The sequence below is a fragment of the Schistocerca serialis genome, chromosome 8 (genome assembly GCF_023864345.2).
Source record: "Schistocerca serialis cubense isolate TAMUIC-IGC-003099 chromosome 8, iqSchSeri2.2, whole genome shotgun sequence".
Lineage (NCBI taxonomy): Eukaryota > Metazoa > Arthropoda > Insecta > Orthoptera > Acrididae > Schistocerca > Schistocerca serialis.
Genome location: NC_064645.1, coordinates 573,431,607 through 573,456,486, shown reverse-complemented (window position 1 = coordinate 573,456,486; position 24,880 = coordinate 573,431,607). Strand labels below are relative to the sequence as shown.

General features: G+C 42.1%; 1 protein-coding gene across 1 annotated transcript in view; it reads right to left on the bottom strand.

The window, feature by feature from the left end:
- The window catches only part of LOC126417129 (UNC93-like protein MFSD11), a 187,037-nt gene that overhangs the window by 130,600 nt on the left and 31,557 nt on the right, over positions 1-24,880 (bottom strand). The window lies entirely within an intron of this gene.

Genomic DNA, 24,880 nt, shown 5'->3' with positions numbered 1-24,880 from the left:
CACCAGCTGTTGGGCGAAAAATGGATGATGTTGGTCAGAAAGGAAGTAATTAGGCAGATGTAATTGACCACCATACGCGGTCTTAGGCTTTTTCGATGCCTGAGGAGAGGAAAAGGGTTGCATGGTGTCGGTGGTAGTAATAATAGTAGTAGTTTTTTCTTTAAGGAAGTAATTTTGGTGAAGGAGTTACTCATCAGTGGAGAAGTTAGGACGGGAGCCACGCTGCGTGACAGACTGTGGAAGGCACTGTTCAAGTTGCTTGTGGATGAATGTATTTAGAGAGGATGCATGCAAATGCAGATGTACAAATAAGCGTAAATGCAGCCGTCGCTAAAAACTTCGAACAGGTACGAATAGTGTCCAGGTAACATAATAAACACACATACATAGAACCATGCCAGGAGTCATGACAGTAACTTGTATGCAATACGATGGTTTAAAAATAAATATAAATATTTTACTGTCTTTGTTTCAGCATGGTTTTCTTTGTGGCTGTTTATTGTGTGGTCTGGAAGCGATCAGTACTCAGAATTTTGGAGTAGTGGCTGCATTTAGGCCGGCGTTAATAATTGCATTTGAGCCAAAACTGACAGGTCGCATCCGTGGTCTTCACACTTCTAGGATCATCTATAAATCTCTCATCCGCCCCAACTTAACGAATCTAGATGTTGCTACGTCTTCGCCTCTCCTAGAGTGCTGCATACTCTTGAAATCCGAGAAAGACATATACTCTGTCTCGCCTTCTAGATACGCCTACCTTCCCCAACCCGCATCCTATAAAGACTCATCCATTTACCACACCTTCCTCTCTTCTTGGAGCACCTATTGGATCTTTCGAAATATTACAGGGAGCAAGAGTTCTCGTGACCCGTACCACTACAACTCTGGGGAGCTATTGGATGTGGCAATAGGACTGATTTGGTTATTGATGAAGGAAGGTTGACTGCTCGCCAGTGGGTGGCAAGAATGGTAAACGCTGTTGTCATGACCACCGTACCAAATGACATATCCAGCTTGCTAATGCAAGACTGCACACTGCATTTCACGCAACAAACGCCTCGAGAAATGGAAGGATCAATGACTAACCTTCCGATCTGCTAAGTTGTCACTTACAGAGCACGTATGCGATGCGATGGGAAGATAGGGGGTGTTCAAAACGTCTCTCCGCAGTACCGTGTGATTGTTCGCCTGCCTGGGTTACTTCCCTTCAAGTGGACTCTCCCAACATTCCACTGTTTCGTTTATCTCAGCCAGCGGTAGTAGTATCGTTGGTGTGTGTCTTTCGCATTGTTGTGAACGTTTAAGTTTAATTCCTTTGTTCATTTGTTTCGTTTTTGTCACTGTTAAAACGCTAACCACTGAAGAACGTGTGTTTGTAGTTGAACAAGTGTTCAAAGCTGGCGGTAAATACAGTTTCAGTTCGTCAAACATTTAATTCAGTTTTCCCGGAGACAACACTCCCACATCGCGATACTGTGCGAGATTTGATTAAGAAATTTCGAAGTACGGGTTCAGTGACAGATGCACCAAGAAGTGGTCGTCGTAGCGTTTTGTCTGAGGATAAACTACTCGATATTTCCGATAAAATGCCCATGAGTCCGAACAAGTCAGTACGAAAACTCGCCCAGGAAATCGATGTAGTGTTGGAACGGCCCACACAGCTGTAAGGAAAAAATTAGAACTTTTCCCATACAAAAGTGACAGTTGTGCAAGGACTGAAAAATACTTATCATGCATGGCAAGAGACTGCATTTTTGTCAATGGTTCAAAAATTTCGTTCAACAAAATGGAAGGGATATTGTTAATGAAACGTTTTTCACTGATGAGGCGTGGTTTGATTTATCCGGGTACATGAACTTGCAAATTTCTCGTATGTTGAGTACTGCAAATCCATTGTGTATTCATGAAAAACCACTCCATTCTGTGAAAAGCCGCGCGGGATTAGCCGAGCGGTCTGAGGTGCCGCAGTCATGGACTGTGCGGCTGGTCCCGGCGGAGGTTCGAGTCCTTCCTCGGGCGTGGGTGTATGTGTTTGTCCTTAGGATAATTTAGGTTAAGTAGTGTGTAAGCTTAGGGACTGATGACCTTAGCAGTTAAGTCCCATAAGATTTCACACGCATTTGAACTTTTTTTTCTGTGAAAATAGGACTTTGGATTGCAATTTCTAGACGTTGGATTGTGGGTCCCATATTTTTCAACGAAACAATAAACGCACAACGATACGGCAGTGATATTCTATACCCATTCATAGGAGAACTTGTGTTAAGTGAAATACTGAACGCTTATTTTCAACAAGATGGTGCGACCGCGCATACAGCTCGCGTTTCACTGTCACTGCTTGCAGATGTTTTTGTTGATGGCATAATTTCACAGGACTTTTGTCTCCACGATCGCATGACCTAACACAACCTGAATTTTTCTTCTGGGGTGCAGCGAAAGCAACTGTCTATAAAAACCGTCCAAAATCCATCGATGAATTGAAAAGTGCAATATCCACTTTCACTGCTTCTGTTACAGAAGAAATGTTACAGCTTGTATTTCGAAACATGATTAGGCGAATTGAATTACGTATTCAACAACAGGGGGGACACTTTCAACATTTAATGTGAAAACTTGTAAGTAAAAATGAGTATTCAATAAATTAATAGCTTGTATTTCACTGAGTTTCATTTCGGTATATTCAACGTGGCATACGGCACACGCGGCTAACAATCCTATGGCACTGCAGAGAGACTTTTTGAACACGCCATATATGCCACCATGGAACCAGCAGTCTCCAAGCATTGAAACAGCAGGGCAGGAAATTACACAAGAAAACATCTGCTTCCTTGCCACAGCAAAAATAACAGCTGAGCCGTGTATCGACTCATGCCATACCTTGTGTTTGGATTGCATTGGTTTTCCTTTTCTTCCCCTGACATGTTTCTTTGATATGTTGTCTGTCATTAAGTAGCTGCTTGGTTGTCTTTTCCCTCTGCTATCGATATCTGCGTTTTTGCTTCCGGGAATCTGCTATGGAGGAAGTGAGATCTTTGACCGGTTGTAACCTCGTGTGGTGGCGCGGAAGTAGGGTTGCGTGCTCTCCAGCGCGAAGCAGGCGTGGTCGGTTGTACCGAGTCGCCACATGATGTACGTCGGGTGTGTGTAACGAGCGGGTCGAGTTGACGGAAGAGCTCCTCGCGTGTTGGTTGTATACAGGATCGCCCCACGAGTAGTTGCTGTTCATTTCACCTTGGTGGGACGTTAACAAGCTTCTTTAAATCCTCCGTTTCAACACTGGAGTTTAAAAGGAGGCACCTAACATGAAGGAGCGGTCACTACCCGGCAACATTGCAGAGAAGACGTGAACTCCGGTGTCAGAGCGTGTTGTCGCGTGACCGTGGCGTGTTGGGTACGCTGGCGACGCGTGCGCGGTCGGATGTGTGGATGCTTGCCATCGGAGGTCGTGTACTGCCTGTTCGAGCATAATTGCAAGTTAAGTTAGTGGAAGGTTTAATCATCAAGTAATAATTTTGTGTAACCAGCGTCTCTTCTGCCTTGTGGCCTCCGGCGACCGGGTTTCCTGTCCCTGGCACCGGTGTAATTGAAGACAGTGATCTTTCCTCCTCCTCTCGTTACTGTCCGATGGGAGGTGTAGTATTGGCAGTTCAATTGATTCGCTATTCTGTCGTGGGTTATGAGTAAATTCATGTTTCTTTTTGGTTGATCATGTGGTCGCTCATTCAGGACTGTGTGGTGTAATGTTTCCTTGCACGAGGTTAGCTCTAATTCTGTCAGCAAGTTAAGCCATCTTATAACAAGTTTTCGCTGGCTAAAAGTCGGTGCAGTGACCAGCCTGAGAGTGGCAATTGTTTATGGGCGTATTTAAATTGGTCAGTATTCTGTCTAGCCTGAGCATCCCTGAGTGGGTGACTTGTGGCCGCCTTACACGGGTCAGTCATATCTGTTATGTTCTAATGATATTCCAGGACACTTTTGTTTTAAAAAATTTTAAATTCCCCCAAGTTTGTAAATTCCTTTTTTTGCCATTAATCGTGTTTGCTCAGACCTGTTTAATTTTTTTTATGGCGGTGTTGGTAGCTTTACTACCTCACCGTACTTTATTAACAAAGGCCTGTATTTACTTTAGTAGCCTGTTTACTAATGTTCTTTAAATTTTTTTGAATTGTTGTATTGCTATAAATTACTTGATTGCCGTTAGCAGCATGTTTTAAAAGGTTGTTTATTGCCGTACTGCTAGCTTCTGTGCTTTCTTTAAAAAAAATTAAATTGTTGTATTGCTATAAATTACTTGATTGCCGTTAGCTGCGTGTTTAAAAGGCTGTTTATTGCCGTGCTGCTAGTTTTTGTAAGATACGAATAAAACATTTGTGAAAATCTCAACTCGACAGTAAACTACTAGAAATTTGGTCCCGTTTCCCAACTTGTGGTTGGCTTGTAGTAACCCTAACCACTGTGTGTGTCAATAGCGTATTCCTTCCCATGCTGCTCGCATCTCATAATGATGATGATATGATTATTATTATTATTATTATTATTATTATACACATGAGTTACGAACGGAATGAAAGTTCAATAATTTTATACGTGTTATATTATGATCACCTCCACATAGTTTCATAAATATCGGAAGAATATTTCGGGGGTAACACTTTGCATTCCGTTTCTGTATGTAAAACATAAAACCATGTACTCTCTGGTATGACTATATGCTTACATACAAAGTAAGTACTGTCATACATTACTCGGGAAAGTGATAATTAAAGTCGTTGCCAGGACAACACAGACTATTGTTCTCTTTGATGCTTTCAGTATTCTGCGCTGACTGCACCCGCGTATTTCCTGTGGCGGTACCACGATCGTTGTATGCTCTGACACTGGACCAGTCAACTTCCCATTCTGGAGCGCACGATAATGAGTACGTACCGCCTGGTATTTCAGTTTTTTCTTTATTTTAAAAAAGTATTTCAACGATCCTAAAAGCATATGTCGTGCGCTAATCATCACACTCTTTTCTAACACGATATATCACTTTCCATCTAACATGACGACAGCAAGAGCATGAATCGCTATTTTCTTTAAGTGCCTGGAGTGCCACGTGTGGGAATGAGATTTCTGTTCCACTTGCACCGTTAGAGGTTCGGTAAACAGCGACAGCCAAGAACTGGGACAGCGATTATCGGCCAAGTCAAACAAGCTGCCTGTCCACCTGTTGACACTCGGGAGCGACGGATAAACGAACGCTGTCTCTTAGGAAAACACGAGTTGTTCGCAACGGTAAGGCTGTTCACTGACGAAGCTGTTGTACACGGAAAAGTCTCGTCATTGAGCTACTGTAAGAAATTGCAAAACGACTCGGACAAAATTTCCATTTGTTGTACTGAATGGCACATCTAATTAAATTCGAATAAAATGCAAGGTAACGCCCATGATAAAGAGAGAGAACCCGACAGCGGCCGATTACAAGAATAGTGGAGAACATTTTCAGTATATCACATCCAATGACCGCTTAGAAGTGATATTATGAAGCGATGTGAGATGGGAAGACTATGTAAAATCAGCATTAGGGAGGTAGTTGGAAGAGATTTTTCAATAATGCAACACATCTGTAAGAGAAAATGCGACCATTTCCAGAGCAGTGTTCCAGTGTTCTGCGTCTATATCTACACTACTGGCCATTAAAATTGCTACACCAAGAAGGAATGCAGATGATAAACGGGTATTCATTGGACAAATATATTATACTATAACTGACATGTGATAACATTTTCACGCGATTTTGGTGCATAGATCCAAGAGAAATCAGCACCCAGACAACCACCTCTGGCCGTAATAACGACCTTGATACGCCTGGGCATTGAGTCAAACAGAGCTTGGATGGCGTGTACAGGTACAGCTGCCCATGCAGCTTCAACACGATACCACAGTTCATCAAGAGTAGTGACTGGCGTATTGTGACGAGCCAGTTGCTCGACCACCATTGACCACACGTTTTCAATTGGTGAGAGATCTGGAGAATGTGCTGGCCAGGACAGCAGTCTAACATTTTCTGTAACCAGAAAGGCCCGTACAGGACGTGCAACATGCGGTCGTGCATTATCCTGCTGAAATGTAGGGTTTCGCAGGGATCGAATGAAGGGTAGAGCCACGGGTCGTAACACATCTGAAATGTAACGTCCACTGTTCAAAGTGACGTCAATGCGAACAAGAGGTGGCAGACTTGTAACCATTAGCACCCCATACCATCACGCCAGGTAGGACGCCCGTATGGCGATGACGAATACACGCTTCCAATGTGCGTTCACCGCGATGTCGCCAAACACGGATGCGACCATCATGATGCTGTAATCAGAACCTGGATTCATCCGAAAAAATGACGTTTTGCTATTCGTGCACTCAAGTTCGTCGTTGAGTACACCAACGCTGGCGGTCCTGTCTGTGATGCAGCGTCAAGGGTAACAGCAGCCATGGTCTGCGAACTGATAGTCCATGCTGTTGCAAACGGCGTCGAACTGTTCGTGCAGATGGTTGTTGTCTTGAAAACATCCCCATCTGTTGACTCGGGGATCGAGACGTGGCTGCACGATCCGTTACAGCCATGCGGATAAGATGCCTGTCATCTCGACTGCTAGTGATACGAGGCCGTTCGGATCCAGCACGGCGTTCCGTATTACCCTCCTGAACCCATCGATTCCATATTCTGCTAACAGTCATTGGATCTCGACCAACGCGAGCAGCAATGTCGCGATACGATAAACCGCAATCGCGTTAGGATACAATCCCACCTTTATCAAAGTCGGAAACGTGGTGGTACGCATTTCTCCTCCTTACACGAGGCATCACAACAACGTTTCTCCAGGCAACGCCAGTGAACTGCTGTTTGTGTATGAGAAATCGGTTGGAAACTTTGCTCATGTCAGCACGTTGTAGGTGTCGCCACCTGCGCCAACCTTGTGTGAATGCTCTGAAAAGCTAATCATTTGCATATCATAGCATCTTCTTCCTGTTAGTTAAATTTCGATTCTGTAGCACGTCATCTTCGTGGTGTAGCAATTTTAATGGCCAGTAGTGTAGTACTGTTTCCAGACTGACGAGTGATACTCAAATATTGGCCGAATGAGGGCCTTGTAAGCTATTTCCTTTGTTGATGGGCTACATTTCCTAAGGACTTTTCCAATGAATCTGTCTAGCATCTGTGTTACTCGTAATTAGTTTTATGTGGTGGTTCCACCTTTAATCGCTCCGTACGCATTCCCGTAGATATTTTATAGAAGCGAGGGTCTTGTAAGCTATTTCCTTTGTTGATGGGCTACATTTCCTAAGGACTTTTCCAATGAATCTGTCTAGCATCTGTGTTACTCGTAATTAGTTTTATGTGGTCGTTCCACCTTTAATCGCTCCGTACGCATTCCCGTAGATATTTTATAGAAGCATTTGATTCCAGTGATTGTGCTGCATTCGTGTAACCATACAATGAGTCTTTCTACCTATTTGCATGCATTACGTTGTATCTGTTTATGTTGAGGGTAAATTATCACTCCGTGCACCAAGAATCGATCACTCTGCATATCTTCCTACATTTCGATAATTTTTTTTTTATTAGCATTAGCATCAGCGTCATCTGCATGGGTCTTCCTACGTTTTCCACTAGGTCATTTATATACACTGACGGAAAAGAAATCACAACACCAAGAAGAAGTTGTGTAACATAAACGAAAGTTGGCAGACGTGTTCCTACATCTGAAAGATGTCTGTTCAAATTTCGTGCCGGTCGCATAAGAGTGGCGCTAGTACCGTCGCTATGAGGATGCAAATCAGGTTATCTTTGAACACACGCTGTAACGGTCGCGAGCGTTGGTTATCTTTGAGATTGGACGTGGTGAGTTGACGTCAGTCAAGAACGCCTTTAAGGCGACAAAGACGCCATTATCAACACCTCACTGAGTTTGAACGTCGTCGTGTAATAGGGATACGAGAAGCTGGATGTTCCTTCTGCAGTACTGCAGGGATGTAGCCATGGTACATGATTGCTGGCAGCGGTGGTCACGAGAACGTACGGTCGCAAGAAAGAACTGATTCCGGACAGCCACGTCTCATAGCCGAGAGGGAAGACTTTCGTAGCTCTGGCGCATCGTACTGCATCTACAGCAGAAATTTGAGCAGCAGTTGGCACCACAGTGACACAACGAACTGTTAGAATCGGGTACTTAAAGGACAGCTTCAAGTCAGACGCCCTGCCCCGTGCATTACACTGACACCAGACCACCGCCATTGGAGACTTCAGTGGCGTCAAGCGAGAGCTCATTGGAGGCCGTAGTGGAGGCCTGTTGTGTTTTCTGATGACAGCTGGTTCTGCCTCTGTGCCAGTGATGACCGTGTGTTGGTTAGGAGGAGGCGAGTTGAGGATCTGCAACCAACCTGTCTGCGTGCTAAACACACTGGACCTACACCTGGAGCTACAGTATGGATTGTGATTTCGTATGACAACAGGACAAGTTTCTTGATTATCCCAAGCACCCTGTCTGCAAATTTGTGCGTCATTCTAGTAATTCGATCTGTAATGTTGCCATTCATGAACAGCATTCCAGGGGGCGTTTTCCAGCAGGATGCCGCTCGTCCACAAACAGCCTGTTGTAGCCCAACATGTTCTACAGAGTGTCCACATGTCCCTTGGCCTGCTCGATCACCAGATCTGTCTCCAGTCGAGCACGTATGGGACATCATCAGACGAGAACTCCAGCATCATCCACAAACAGCTTTAACCGCCCCTATGTTAACCGTCCAGGTGCAACTGGCATGGAACTCCTTCCCACAAACTGATATCCCGTACCTGTACAACACAATACACGCACGTTAGTAAGCTTGAATTCAACATTCTAGCAGTTTCAAAATGGTTCAAATGGCACTGACAAGGGGAGGCCGTCAATTGTGACATTCAGATTCGATTCATACTGCGCATAATAAAAGCTCATGGCCAGAGGTGTAATGTGGCAAAGCACCAAGATGCACTTCTCAGCCGTTGTCGAGAAAATCGACAGTTAAAAGAAACCGTTGCGGTGAAATACTCTCTACGATTAATAACTTTCTACAGCGTCGTGGTGCAGCGGTAAGCGCTCGGGTTCGTAATCCGAAGGTCGGCGCATCGAATCTCGCGCCATGCAACCTTTTTTTTTAGTATTTATTTTTTGTAATTCAAATATATAAATATAATTCCCAGCAATCAGTTGCAACAATTATGCATATAATAAATTGTTGAAAGTCGTTTGTCGTGGAAAAACTGGCGACTTCGAACATCATTGTGTTTTCCGTAAACAAAGTTGTATTTCACAAATGTTATTAATTGTCTTCATAATGTTAACCACGAATGGTTAAAGGAAGACGTAGAAACGATATTCCGAAACGAATACGTACAGCGTAAGTCAAACGTTCGAATTAGAATAGAGACCCCACGAACATAAATTTGCTGTGGCAGGCATGAAATATAAACTCCGTTACTCGCTCGTTACACTTGAAGAACAGACGTTGAATGGGCCGAAACGAGCCGCCGCATAACTAGCGTAGTTAAGAACGTAGATGCGGTCCCTAGCGCAACTTACAACATCGTCGAAAATCAGTGCGGACGGGAGAGCTTTGGTACACCCTGTTAAACAAACGGAAAAATGGAGGCGGTACAATAAGAGACCGATCCGCCTTCACCAACATGCATAAGTAATTCATTAATAGTATATATATATATATATATATATATATATATATATATATGAAAATTACTAATTGGCACGAGATTCGATCCGGCGACCTTCGAATTACGAAGCCGAGCGCTTACCGCTGCGCCACGACGTGGTAGAAAATTATTAATCGTAGAGAGTATTTCACCGCAACGGTTTCTTTTAACTGTCGATTTTCTCGACAACGGCTGAGAAGTGCATCTTGGTGCTTTGCCACATTACACCTCTGGCCATGAGCTTTTATTATGCGCAGTATGAATCGAATCTGAATTTCACAATTGGCGGCCTCCCCTTGTGAGCACTATGGGACTTAACATCTGAGGTAATCAGTCCCATAGAACTTAGAACTACTTAAACCTAACTAACCTAAGGACATCACACACATCAATGCCCGAGGCAGGATTCGAACCTGCGACCGTAGCGGTCGCGCGGTTCCAGACTGAAGCGCCTAGAACCGCTCGGCCACTTCGGCCGGTCTCAAGCAGTTTCACAGGTTATTAATGTACCAGCATTTCACCTTTGCAATAGCTTACATTGCGCTTACATTAACCTGTTCTCCTGCAGTATTAATCACATAAATATGTTACCTACGCAAATGTATTCCTGAAAATTCATTATTCTACATTAATTAGTTAATGGTGCTGCGGTTTTTTTTATCCGTGTGTGTATGTACTGTGAAACCTACTGGTCTTACAACACTCCCTTGGGGTGAGTTAACTTCGAAGTTACTTTTACGTGTGTTTGGAGTTATCAAGCAGGCATGACGTTAGACATTGAAGGGATTCAGAAACACCCTGCTAGGATTCTAACAGGTCGCTATAGTCCACACGAGAGTGTAAAGGAAATGATTGGGGATCTTAAATAGGAATTCTTGGCAAAAAGAACTGAAAACAAATAACTTCGCAGGGCTAAATCGAATCATAATTCTGTTGCACAGAGAGTGCCCTACCGCGTCCACCCCTTACTTAGCCTACATTTATCGCAAATTTGTTACCCAACGCAAAGTCCCAAGCGACTGGAAAAAAGCGCGGGTGACTGGTATATAAGAAGGTTAAAAGAAGGAAATCGCAAAATTACAGACCAATATCCTTAACATCTGTTTGCTTCGAGAATAATAATTTCCTTGAGAAAGAAAAGCTTCTGTCTACAAATCAACATGGATTTAGAAAGTATCGCTCGTGCGAAACTCGGCTTACCCTTTTCTCGCATGAACAGGCAGGTTGCATATTCCCATATTTTCGGAAAGCATTTGACACGGTGCCCCATGCAGACTGTTAACGATAGTCCGAACGTACGGAATTGATTCCCAGATAAATGACCGGCTCGAAGACTTCCTAAGTAATAGAACACTGTACGTTGTCCTGGACCACGAGTGTTCTCCAGGGACAAAGGTAACGTCAATAGTGTTCCCGGGAAGCGTGATAGGATCACTCTTGTTCCCTACATACATAAATGATCTGACGGATCGGTTGATCAGCGATCTGCGACTGTTTGCTTACGTCGCTACAGTATACGGGAAAGTACTTTCGTTGAAGGACTGTAGGAGGATACAAGGTGACTTACACTGAATTTCTAGTCAGTGTGATGAACGACATCTTGTTCTAAATGTAGAAAAATATAAGTTAATGATTATGAGGAAGAAGAACAATCCCGTAATGTTCGAAAACAGTCCTGATGGTGTGCTGCTTCACAAAGTAATGTCGATTAAATGTCTACGCCTAAGGTTGCAAAGCAATAGGAAACAAAATGGCGGCCATTTGAAGAAAATAGGTTTTTTATCATCGATTTTTCGATTTCGTCGGCCAAGTAAAATTATATTTGATGGATCGAAATAAAAGTGGTACAACTCCTAGCCAATTTAGTTAACTTCGTGGGAAACAAAGAATCATGCCAATCGGTTCAGTAGATTTGAAGTTATCATATCGCGCGATAAAAAAAGTCATTTCGAGAAAAACGCGTTTGAAGTTTTGACTACATATAAATGCAATATTATGCAACTTACGTTCAATCTGCTATTCTGTGTCCATAAACTAGTCATTCCTCTTCCTCATAGAGGGCGTTCTGCTCGATCTGGGTCATCCTGCGCTGCTGCAGAGCCGCTCGTACGGCCGGTGACAAGCGGTTTTCGGTCGCTTGAATCCGGCGGTCGTCCGATTCGTTTGGCGAACTGCGTCGAATAAGACTTCCAGGGTGACGTCCATCGTTGTCATGGTCTTCAGGATTGCTGAATGCCCTTCGTTGCAGCTGCTCACTGCCAGTAAAGTCGCAATCTCTACAGTGTTCGCACCAGAATGCAAATGCTTGGGGAGGGGGGGTTGGTTAACTTCCAAACACACTTTTCAAACTTTCATTTAAATTTTGTGTGTTTGCTCCCAAGCACCGGTACAATGACTCGTCCTCCGAAAGAAAAAAAAACTGATGCGTGTAAAAGTCCGATTTCAGGCGGGTGCATTTTTTTTGTTCAACCGCTAATAACAAACATTTTCGTTCCGTATTCGGAAAAACCGTTTTAGGGCTGGATTCTAAACCCTTTTATGGATCCAAAATTGCAATTTTAAAAAAATCGATTTTTTGAACCTCCCCTTAAGCAAAGACTAGCAATCGATATTTTCAACCCTACTCTATCTTTGAATCTGCATTTTACTAAGGAAGAGTGCAAATATCGACGGTACATGCTGTTTAGAAACAGGCTTGTCCCGTATACTCAACGCACTTACTGCTGACAACAGTAACACTTACTTTACCCCAATCTTGCAGTCAGTGCTGGTCAGTCCCGTGTCGGGCTTGTTTTTCCGGCAGTGTTGGTTGTACGCCGACAGTGATACAAAGCAGGATAGATATCACACGACAGCGGAAAACAGTCTCCGAAAGTCGTCTCTCGCCTTCCGTAAGTTGTGTCGCATATGAAGGAGGGGAGTCGGAGATCGTTTCGTCAGAAATAGGAATAACTAATAACTGTAGAAGTGTTTTCTACATTAACGACCCTAGTTAATGTCCAGTTCTTATGAAGATTAACCATTTTTGTGCTGTCGTAACACCAATCATCAGTGTTAATAATTATTAAGCAATCACTGCCATCAATTAAAGTAATTAGAGTATTCCATTTAACTTTTTGTAGTGGTGCATGTGGTTTTATGGGCCTCAAAAAACAAATCGCCGTCTACTGGAACTCATATAAGTGAACACAACTGTTTTGCATCGTATATAAATAAATACAAGCACTTAAACGCATATTTAGTAATGAAACAACTGATAAATTGGCACTAAATACTCAAATATTCTGTGCAGTGTAGGAGCAGACAACATGCAGTTCCTCAAAACATCTGTGTAATAAATATATTAGCCATCTGAAGATAGGTATGGAACCCGTTATGGCACCAAAATAAAATATTTAAGAAGTATTTGTGGTTGGTTGCGTCTTTCATTAATTAAAGAGTGAAATTTCGAATTCGAAAAGTTATTCTCCAGAAACCGAGACCCTCTCAACTCTGTGTGGTGTAAGACAGTGCCATGTGTAGCCACAGAGCTACGAATTCAGCAGTCGAGTGTGTATTGACTGCACAATAATGTGACAAGTTGAACAGACAATGACTGACATCGTTCAGTCCCATTTTGCTAAAAGTCGATTCTGGTGGCCAACATGAGGGTGATTTTGAAAGATTTCTCACGTTCATCTAGTCGGGTACAGGCTGTGGCCAAAACTTTACATAACCAAGCCAAAAAATACAGTTTTCAAAATATATTTTGTTTACGTTTAATTGTGCTAGCCAATTTAAAAAAACAGAAAGCATGAAAAAGATTAAGTAAATCAATTAATGTGATCATCTGTTTTTGTAAGCAGATTTTGAAAGTGACCACCATTCATCTCTTGGTACCTATGGGCCCTGGTCAGCAAGCTGATGAAGGCAGATTGAAGCCTGACTACTGGAATTGCTGCAGTCTCATCCGAAATGTTCTGCTGCAGTTTTCGAAGACCATGAGAGTTGTTTCGATACATCATAGACTAGAGGGCTCCCCACACAAAGCAATCGCACACTGACAGATCAAGTGCCCTGAGCGATCAGATAGGGTCGCAATCAGACTGACCTCTGCTAAGAATAATCATCTTGGGGTTGAAGCTCTTTTTTCCGTGTTTGCTTTAACAATACGTATGTTTTTGGATACGGTCCGCCTTTAGCAAAACACAATTTTGTTTTTTAGCCCAAACATGTTTCACTGCAGTTGCAGCATCTTCAGTGGGCTTTTATTTTTCATTTGATAAATAATGTTCTTTACTGTTTGTATGCATGTAACTATTAGTTTTTAAATCGTAATTACAGATATTTGAAAAACATATAAAATTGTGAATTCATACCTTTTTGCCACATGGTGTGGTTTTTCTGATGTGTTGTTTCTACAGTGACTGTTTTGTTCCACAGTTTCTCATCTGCAACCACTTACACCTTAAGGGGAGCCGGAGGTGGTCAAATCCAAAAAATTACGATTTTTTTTTGCTACCGAAAATTAATTGGAACATTCCTCTTTAATGTAAACTTTGAATTATTGTTCTACTCGCCCTAGAAGTGGAGTTATTACCATTTTCCCCCACGCATGCAGAGGAAATGGGCGGCCGCTGAATGCATCTAACACCCTCTCGTGACTTCCTGGCGAACTGCTTGGGATTTTCTCGGCCTGTTACGCATACAGCGCCTTATGTTACTCATACAGCGAGTGTGCAAGGGTTGGCTACATTGTTTTCTCTGACAAATGAAGCGCTAAGAGCGCGGAATATCGTCTCTTTGCTGTTTACCGTTTCGAATTAGTTCAGTGTTGCGCCTGTTGTTGGTAGTATTATACTTCTTGTGTAAAGCGTTGTCCTGGTTACGATGCCACGTTTTAGTAACCGTGTATATAAGAAGAGGAAGAACGTAGGGAAAAGAAAATTAACACTAATACCAAGTTGAGATACTACAATTACTGAAACAGTCCGTTCTTCTGCTAAGCAACACATGGCCGGCCATAGCCCTGTGACATCTTCTAGCAAGAAGCTGACTGGTGGAAGTGACAGATTTCATGAATATGTTAGTGACAGTGATGATATTAACGAAGTACTGAATATTGGATTATTATCTTCTGTGCTGAAAGAAAGTGTTCTGTGCAAAATGTGTTCAAGTGTAGGAGTGGGACTAGAGATAACAAATCACTTTGGTTTAGGTTGTGAGATGAAGATAATCTGTGCATGTTGCAAGTATCAAGTGACTTTCTACAATTTACATGCCAGTCTCTTTGGTGAAAATGGACGATCTAGAGTGTTTGATGTGAATGTTCGACTTGTGTATGGTCTTCGATCCATTGGAAAAGGGTCTGCTGCTGGTAAACTGTTTTGTGGTATTATGAACTTGCCATCGCCTCCAAGCAAATTTGGGTACTACTGTGAACTGGTAGGATCCTCTGTTGAAGATGTGGCTTTGAAAACCATGAAGGAAGCAGTGGAGGAATCTGTAGAAATGAACGGTGGTTCTAGGGATTTGGTAGTGGCATTAGATGGTTCCTGGCAAAAGAGGGGTCATAAATCCCTGAATGGGGTTGTAACTGCTACTTGTGGTGATAGTGCAAAAGTGATAGATGTTGCAATATTATCAAAACATTGTAGGTGCAAAAATAAAATCAAAGGAGAGCACAGTGGAACCTGTGAGGCAAATTTTAGTGGATCAAGTGGAGCAATGGAAGTGGATGGAGTGAAACAAATTTTTGAACGTTCAGTTCCCAGATACAACGTTAGGTACAAATACTACCTTGGGGATGGTGACTCCAAAGGTTTCAAGACTATAGAGGAACTGAAACCATATGGAAATGAATTTGTAGTTGAAAAGTTGGAATGCAGTGGGCATGTGCAAAAGCGTATGGGTGCACGGCTTTGAAGGCTCAAACAAACTTTGGGTTCAAGTAAGCTCAGTGATGGAAAGACAATAGGAGGGAGAGGCAGGCTTACTGATGAGGTGATTGAACGTCTACAGAGGTACTATGGGTATGCTATAAGGCAAAATACTAGTAATGTTAGTGACATGCAAAAAGCAGTGTGGGCATTGTTCCTTCATACTACCTCTTCCAATGAATACCCTCAACACAGCCTGTGCCCAAAACATTCCTGGTGCAAATATAATGCAAAAAATGACTATGATAACAAACATGGTTTGCCAGCAGCTGTGATAAATGCAATAAAACCAATTTTTCATGACTTAGCACAGCCAGAATTGTTACACAAATGTCTACACAGAAAGACGCAGAATCTTAATGGGAGAGTAAACAATTTGATTTGGAAAGTGATTCTTAAAAGGGTGTTTGTAAGCATAAAAACACTGCACTTTGGCATTTATGATGCAATAGCAAACTGCAACCAAGGGAACAGTGTAAAATGTTAAGTTCTGAAGGCATTGGGATTTACAGCTGGAGTGAACACTGTATGAGCACTAAGAAATATTGACAGAGAAAGGATAAGAGGAGCAGAAAAAAGAGAAAGGCATATGAAGTATGATGGAACAACAGGCCAGAAAAGAAGACAGAAGAGGAAGCTCTTGGAGGATGAAGAAGAAGAAGACCCTGATAATCCATCCTATAGTGCAGGAATGTATTGAGAAACTTTGATAGCCATTTCCCGTAAATTAGAATTTTTCGAATATAAGGAACAGTTTCTCAAAATCCACTCAAGCTAGAGAGATGAAATTTTTATACAGCACTCCTAGTGGTCAAACTTACATTGTAACACAGCCATTTGGCAATATGTTCAGTAGTTTCATTTCAGTTTAATTATAAAGAAATTATTTGTAAAAAAATTTGGGTCATTAATAAAAAAAATAATTGGAAGGAAACTAGAAAAGATACTCCAAAATCCCTCTGTCATAACTGCAATACTAAACCACTCTATATGTAAAAAAAATTCAAATTTTTCTATTTGGTAGTTTATTCATAAATGTTCCTCAAACTTAGTGATTTTAACATGGGCAGCATAGGCACCTCCGGCTCCCCTTAAAGTAGATAAATTGTTTAAGCCAAAATTACGATTTGAAAATTGTTATTTCTATCCCTGAAATTAATTAATTCTGTGTGTGTGTGTGTGTGTGTGTGTGTGTGTGTGTGTGTGCGTGTGTGTGTGTGTATTTACATAATGTTTCACTTACGTTTTCTTCTGTAAAATCGTTTGAGGGACATTGCACAGCGTGCGCCTCGACTCTGTCATCGCCGACCGGCAGAAAGATGGCAGACAAATTTGGCCTCCCCTCCCAAACAAACGAATGAACTCGCCCAGTACTTCGGACGAAAATTGGTCACGGCGCATCGGCCACCGCATCCTATGCGGACTATAACTGTAGGTTTTTCCCTCCCCCGAAGTGTGCCTATACGCATACTTTCACGTCCAATCGTATCCGAGTGTCTGGACCATTTTCATTTGCCCCATCCTATAAATATGTTCCATCTTCATTTCATAATGCGTTGTATGCGCTGGATTTAGTCATATGACAATGAAATTTTAGATTATTGAATCAAGAAGGTGGCATCATCCATATTCCTACTAATAACATAAAAAGATGTACTTTGTACGTGCAACTGAATATCCTTACCATTTGGATATCAAAGTAATGTCTTAAAAATTCCAATTGGATAACTGTCTATCGTTTGAGGTACAGTAAGTTTTGTATACTTCTTGCTAAATGTAGTTCCTGGTGCACAACGCTTTTTCAGACTCTCCGAACCAGTTACATAAAAATTACAGTTTCAGGATTTCCGTCCTCTCTGAAAAATTTCTGCGGACGCCCATGGATATACTTGTAGAGTTCTTAATAATGTTACGTTGTAAAATTCTGTCGCCGCTTCATTGTTCTGTGCAGGTCGACAATTTCGTTTTTGAAAGCTAGTTTTGTATAAAGATGGTGAAAACTGGGCGCAGAGTTAACTACCAAAATTAAATGCGAATGTTTCTGGCTGAAAACTCCAACAGACCAAACAAAAATGAACAAGAAAAAGAGTGTCTTCTGTGAGACAGATCATTGCTTGGTTTTCAGTCACATCTGTCTGGCTACCACGTTGAATAGTGAACATGAAATTGTTTACAAGAGGAGAACGACCATAACTAGTCATATAGTTTTCATATTGTAGAAAATTTGTGTTGTACGGTGCAGTAATATGGAAATGCGCACGCGTGCTTAATGTACAGAAATTTACGTTGGTTACAAGGTTTTAAACCGGACGAAAATATTAATATGGAACCGAAGTTTTTTGTATTCATGACAACTATTTATTGTGAGAGCACAAGATATGATTAAGTATCAGTGTTATGTTGTTGCAAGAAACGTCGCGAAATCAAACAAAATGAGTGGAGGCGCTCAAGCTTGTTCTGGAAAAATAAATTTGTTAGTGGAGTAAATAATTGCATCTACTACCTGTGTGTTACTGCTCCTAGACTTTTAACATTTGCGGGTCTTTTTTATCGTTGTGCTTGGTAGTTGCGAACGTCGCAAGATATACGTTCAAGTTTGTTTGTTGATGCTACTACTCAGTTTTTTTATTTATTTTTTTATTACAGAGGCCAACCAGTTCTCTGACCGAACACGCTAAGCTACCGTGCCGGCTAACCATCGCTGTATCGTTACAATTTTAGTATATGTACCGTCGAAGCGAGTACGTCTTCAGTGACTGGAATCCCGGATGATTTCTTAAGTAGTTTAAATGTAAATGTCGTGTGACTAGGGCCTCCCGTCGGGTAGACCGGTGGCCGGGTGCAAGTCTTTCGATTTGACGCCACTTCGGCGACTTGCGTGTCGATGGTGATGAATTGTTGATGATGATGATGATGGTGACAACACAACAACCAGTCCCTGAGCGGAGAAAAATCTCCGACCCAGCCGTGCCCTTAGCATTGACATTCTGTCGCGCTGACAACTTTTTTTTTTTTTTTTTACTGGGAGCGGACAGTAGTTTCAATAAAAGCACTAGAACACTCTCCGCCATCTTTTGTACCGCGCTGCAGACAGCACATCTTCAAAGATATCACATCCCATATGCTTCGCGTCCATGGAGGTAAGAATAAGGGAAGACGGCGCTACGTATCCCAGCCGTACTACGTTTTGAACCCATGGGGACGTGGCTCGCTGCCATGACACTCTGACCAAAACATTGCCAGTGTGTATAGCGCTGCGTGTATTACAGTCGCTGATTGCACCATATACGCATGTAACGTCATCAGATTGGTTGTTTCAAAGTTTTTGTTTAAAATAAAATCTCGTAAAGGCGAAATTCCGCGTTTCTTCTGATTAAAAATAGTTTTTAATGTAATATTACGAATAGCTAGCCTTCAATGTAAACGATACAATTTTGTTAATTCAGTAATAAACGTGTATCACAAACTAAATAATAGAAAGTGAAAACTAAGTTAGTTATACCCTCCCTCCAAAGCCCCATAAATACATCTTGTTTGTAATACGTACTGGGACATTTCAGTTACGTTACACTACTGGGAAACACTGTTCATTACCACCAATATTTACTGAAATACGGTACATAGAATGGCAAATCTACACAGTGTCCTGTTTAGGCCTATACTTTACGCCAGTTAATGTAGTGTTAGCTTTTAATTTGGTACATGATGAAGACAAAGTGAGTTACTCAACACTTCGATTATCGACGATACGTACGTATTATACAGAAACGTGGACTTGAAAACTAAGAATTTAATTCTTTGTATTAACATGCCTTTTGCAAATGTTTTGGGTGTGTAGGGAAAACTGATGGTACAGCATTTTCTCGGAGTCTTACTGTTGAAAGGGAAGTTCGGTCTATGTCCTCTTCTCAGAAAGGCTGAGAACATATAGTGCTCCATTTAGACGCACGCCAATTCTTCCTCCTCACGGCATTCTCCCACAGAGCTTTCCGATTTTCATTTTTAGGAAATCTAAAATCATACAGGAGAAAAACACGCTATAGTACAAGTACCGATGTAGCACACGCTCATTCACAATGAAGTTGTAAAATCACACTTAACGAGACAACTTAAACATGAAATGTTATTCCCTTCGATTTCGCATCACAATCAGAACGATTCGTACATCCGAACACCACACAAGTCACCATAATAGCGCAAAATCCTTCCAAAAGCGAGCGACAAGCCTATGCACACAAGCTTACAGCAGCAATGTTTTGGTCGGATTGAGATGGCTACCCTCGGCTTCACATAGCTTCACAGCTGTGACGTCACGTCGTCTCCCTCTATTCTTACCTCCATGTTCGCGTCAGTACAAGGTAAGACCAACTATGCTTTGCTACGAAACGTCTACGGCAGGACGTTGACTGACAGTTCACGTCCCTCCAATTACATAGTAAATGTGTCGTAAGTAACAGCGAAAAGTTAACTTCAATTTTAACAGTCTATAATGTGACCATTTCATACAGAACACCGACCAATGTAAATAGCGACAGTCTGTTACGTATGACACAATCATTTATTGACAGTTAAAAATTGAATGACAGAGATGAGTAACACATATGAACTTAACATTCAAACTCGTTATAAGAGGGTGTACTGATTTTAAGAGAATTTACACAGTAATCCACCAGCAGTGCGCGCAAGGTTAAAGATAGCTACAAGAGATTACTGAGAACTGCACGACCGCAACTTCTTGCAAATTTGTTCTAAATTATATTATTTCTATTTGATGTATATGGGCAGGCATATCGGATTGAAAGGAATTTGTGACACTAGATGTCGGCTGCTGTGACATCATTTATTGGTGCTTTCTTGGAATTTAATTTCTTTATACCGTCAATACATGTCATTTTTTCATTGGTTGTAAGAGAAATTATTTCTAAATTTCTACAGCGTTTGAAAAACAAAATTCTGTCAATTTTGTTTAGCCAGTGATTCTAATGGACCCTACACACACGCCGATTTATCGGCCGACCTAGCAAACTGCACATGTGTTAACTTGTTGGGCGACCAACATACAGATTTCGCTGATCAGGCTGTCCGATGGAAGTGATCACTCGGAGCTAATCCCACTACTCCTACCGTTTACAGCTGTATTGCCAACCGCCCGACGGAAGTTCGTCCGTTACAGTGCGCGCGAAAAAACGCTAACATGTCAGAGTGCTTGTCAGACGAAACTTCAATGAAAGAATTTCAGAAGTTTAAAGACTGCGAATGTTTGTCGTGGAAGGACCATAGCAACAGAGATGAAAGAAATGCAGCGCTTGCTACATTGTTGGAAGTGTTAAAAAAATCAAGCTAACGCTGTCTGCTGTGAAGAGCAGGTTACTGGACTGAAAAGCTTTTTACGGTTTCGACAGTTGTTGAATGCTTCATTTCGTGTGTGCGTGTGTGTGTGTGTGTGTGTGTGTGTGTGTGTGTGTGTGTGTGTGTGTTGCTGTATCTATTATCCGACGTGTGACACAACATTAGTTTCTTAAAACGTGTGTGTGTATGTAGGGTCTTTAACACTTCGTCGGGACCGATGACCGTAGCAGTCTGGTCCCTTTAATCCCACAAACCAACCAATACTTCGTCGATTTGTCAATCTTTTTTTTTCTTAACGCCAAACTTCTTTTTTTGTTAATTCTGGCTGTGTTTTACCCTACAACTGTAAAGCATATTTTACGACACTCAATTCATTTTCGCTTCGCTAAACAGTTAAACTTCCTGAGATAGCCGTTTGGAATCCATACGTATATTCATAACTGCGTAACGTAGCCTGTGGTTGACCTAAACCTATATAGCTAAAATGTATTTTGCGATACTTTGCTTCACTTTCTTTACATTAATATGTTTTCTTTTTATATCTTCATGCCGTGCGTCGTGATATCCATTAGAGCAACAGCGCCTCTTTTAGGATACTCGATTCACTTCCTTTCCGATAAATGTTTGTTATTTATCTGTGACTGAGTATCGTAGTTGTAACTCGAAATTTCTTTTCCCTGTGCAATAAATACTCGCAATCAAAACTGACTGTTCTAGTTAAGTTTCAAAATGACAATCGGTCTGAAGGAAGCTGTTTCTCTCCTACTTTACTTATGTTGACTTCCGCTGATTGGGCTTCTCGTATTGTAGTACAGTGACACTGAATTTTCTTGACTGTGCACACTAGGGCTAAATGTTGGTTGTTATGAATATTTTTTGCTAAATGTTGGTTGTTATGAATATTTTTTTGTTTTGCTACCAGTCACATTTATTTATTTTGCTTTAATTTAATACATTGCTACATGTTGAGAATAAGTTTTGCTCATCGTCGCTCGATTTCATTGCATTCATATGAAAACAAAAGCTACCGAAATAATATAAAACTATCTATTTGATGATTTACAAACTATACTATAATCTTGACACAGTCGTTCTTGTGAGAAAACAGGACGTGGCCGTTGTTGCTGTTGCGATGTTGAGCTGCATTTTGTTGACTGTGCAGGACGAGTAACGCTTTTTTTGCGTCATTTACTAAGTTACGTTAATCATTTTACATTCTTCCGTATTTCAGAGGTTTTGCGTCAGATTTAAGAGTGCCAAGCTTCATTCTCACGTATTTCTTGGAGAATTAATGTATTACATTGCAGAATTGCATCACAGCACTACAGAAAATTGTAGTTATAATGTTATGATGCAAACTGCGGAGCCAATGTTAAATAATTATTACTACATACTAACTGGTGCCAAAGTATCGTCATGTATCCAATCAACAATATACCGATTAACATCACGGCAACAGAGGGCGTCACTTTTTCAATCTCCCACCTCCCTCAGTACTCCATTTTCTCAAAGAAGCGGCTGCGATAGGATTATGTTATATCCTATTTCTAAATTAACAGATAGTTAAATTTAGATTTTTTCCAGCCAAATTTGCATATGGAAGCAGTGAAATCGCCTGATGATGAGTACAACCAGCTCTAAAGTGCATTATATTAACAATAATTAACAATTAACAATAAATAACAAATGTGCTTGCTAGCAGAACAAAAAAAAAGGCAGTGAATTTTCTTGTTGAGCAGCTCGCGGGGTGTTTTCTGAGTAACACAGTTGGCTTTCCGCTATCTTTCCGCGACGCCAATACGCGTCGTGTTCAAGATGCAAGTTATGTTGTCGGCAACTGAGGACCAAAATTCTCGACTCCGCTGATAAGTTCTATGTTTATACATTAGGTTTCAGCTTATCTATTTTGAGAAATGAGAGACCAAATTTGGATAGAAATAACAAAAAAATGTTTTTGATGAGCTTCGTAGTTCTTACCTTCCGCCACCATATGCGAGCGGTTAGCGTGAGAAGCTGCCGTAGACAGGTTCAGCTTACGGTACTGCTAGGAGATTTTCCTGTGCAGTAGGACTGAGAAACGGTGCACTGAGCCTCGGGCAAACTGAATGAGAAGTAGCGACTCAAAAATTTGGAAAATTGCAACAGCCGGGCCGGCCGCTGTGGCCGAGCGATTCTAGGCGCTTCAGTCCGGAACAGCGCTGCTGCTACTGTCGCAGGTTCGAATCCTGCCTCGGGCATGGATGTGTGTGATGTCCTTAGGTTAGTTAGGTTTAATTAGTTCTAAGTTCTAGGCGACTGATGACCTCAGATGTTAAGTCCCATAGTGCTCAGAGCCATTTGAACCATTTGCAACAGCCGGGAGAGTGCTGTGCTGATGCCAAGGCTTGTCATACCGGATCCAAATGAAGTCCGCCATATGGCAGAGGATGTCATGACAGCCAGTCTGCGTCGTGCGCTCCACTGGGCCTGATCGCGAAGCTACGAGGGCAGTTCAATAAGTAATGCAACACATTTTTTTCCTCGGTCAATTTCGGTTGAAAAAACCGGAAATTTCTTGTGGAATATTTTCAAACAATCCCGCTTCGTCTCGTATAGTTTCATTGACTTCCGACAGGTGGCAGCGTTGTACGGAGCTGTTAAAATGGCGTCTGTAACGGATGTGCGTTGCAAACAACGGGCAGTGATCGAGTTTCTTTTGGCGGAAAACCAGGGCATCTCAGATATTCATAGGCGCTTGCAGAATGTCTACGGTGATCTGGCAGTGGACAAAAGCACGGTGAGTCGTTGGGCAAAGCGTGTGTCATCATCGCCGCAGGGTCAAGCAAGACTGTCTGATCTCCCACGTGCGGGCCGGCCGTGCACAGCTGTGACTCCTGCAATGGCGGAGCGTGCGAACACACTCGTTCGAGATGATCGACGGATCACCATCAAACAACTCAGTGCTCAACTTGACATCTCTGTTGGTAGTGCTGTCACAATTGTTCACACACTGGGATATTCAAAGGTTTGTTTCCGCTGGGTCCCTCGTTGTCTAACCGAACACCATAAAGAGCAAAGGAGAACCATCTGTGCGGAATTGCTTGCTCGTCATGTGGCTGAGGGTGACAATTTCTTGTCAAAGATTGTTACAGGCGATGAAACATGGGTTCATCACTTCGAACCTGAAACAAAACGGCAATCAGTGGAGTGGCGCCACACCCACTCCCCTACCAAGAAAAAGTTTAAAGCCATACCCTCAGCCGGTAAAGTCATGGTTACAGTCTTCTGGGACGCTGAAGGGGTTATTCTGTTCGATGTCCTTCCCCATGGTCAAACGATCAACTCTGAAGCGTATTGTGCTACTCTTCAGAAATTGAAGAAACGACTTCAGCGTGTTCGTAGGCACAAAAATCAGAACGAACTTCTCCTTCTTCATGACAACGCAAGACCTCACACAAGTCTTCGCACCCGAGTGGAGCTCACAAAACTTCAGTGGACTGTTCTTCCTCATGCACCCTACAGCCCCGATCTCGCACCGTCGGATTTCCATATGTTTGGCCCAATGAATGACGCAATCCGTGGGAGGCACTATGCGGATGATGAAGAAGTTATTGATGCAGTACGACGTTGGCTCCGACATCGACCAGTGGAATGGTACCGTGCAGGCATACAGGCCCTCATTTCAAGGTGGAGTAAGGCCGTAGCATTGAATGGAGATTACGTTGAAAAATAGTGTTGTGTAGCTAAAAGATTGGGGAATAACCTGGTGTATTTCAATGCTGAATAAAACAACCCCTGTTTCAGAAAAAAAATGTGTTGCATTACTTATTGAACTGCTCTCGTACTTTTTCTCACAGCCCCATCCACTTTTTCAGCTGAACAGAGCTGTGACGGAGTGTATTGGAAGAAA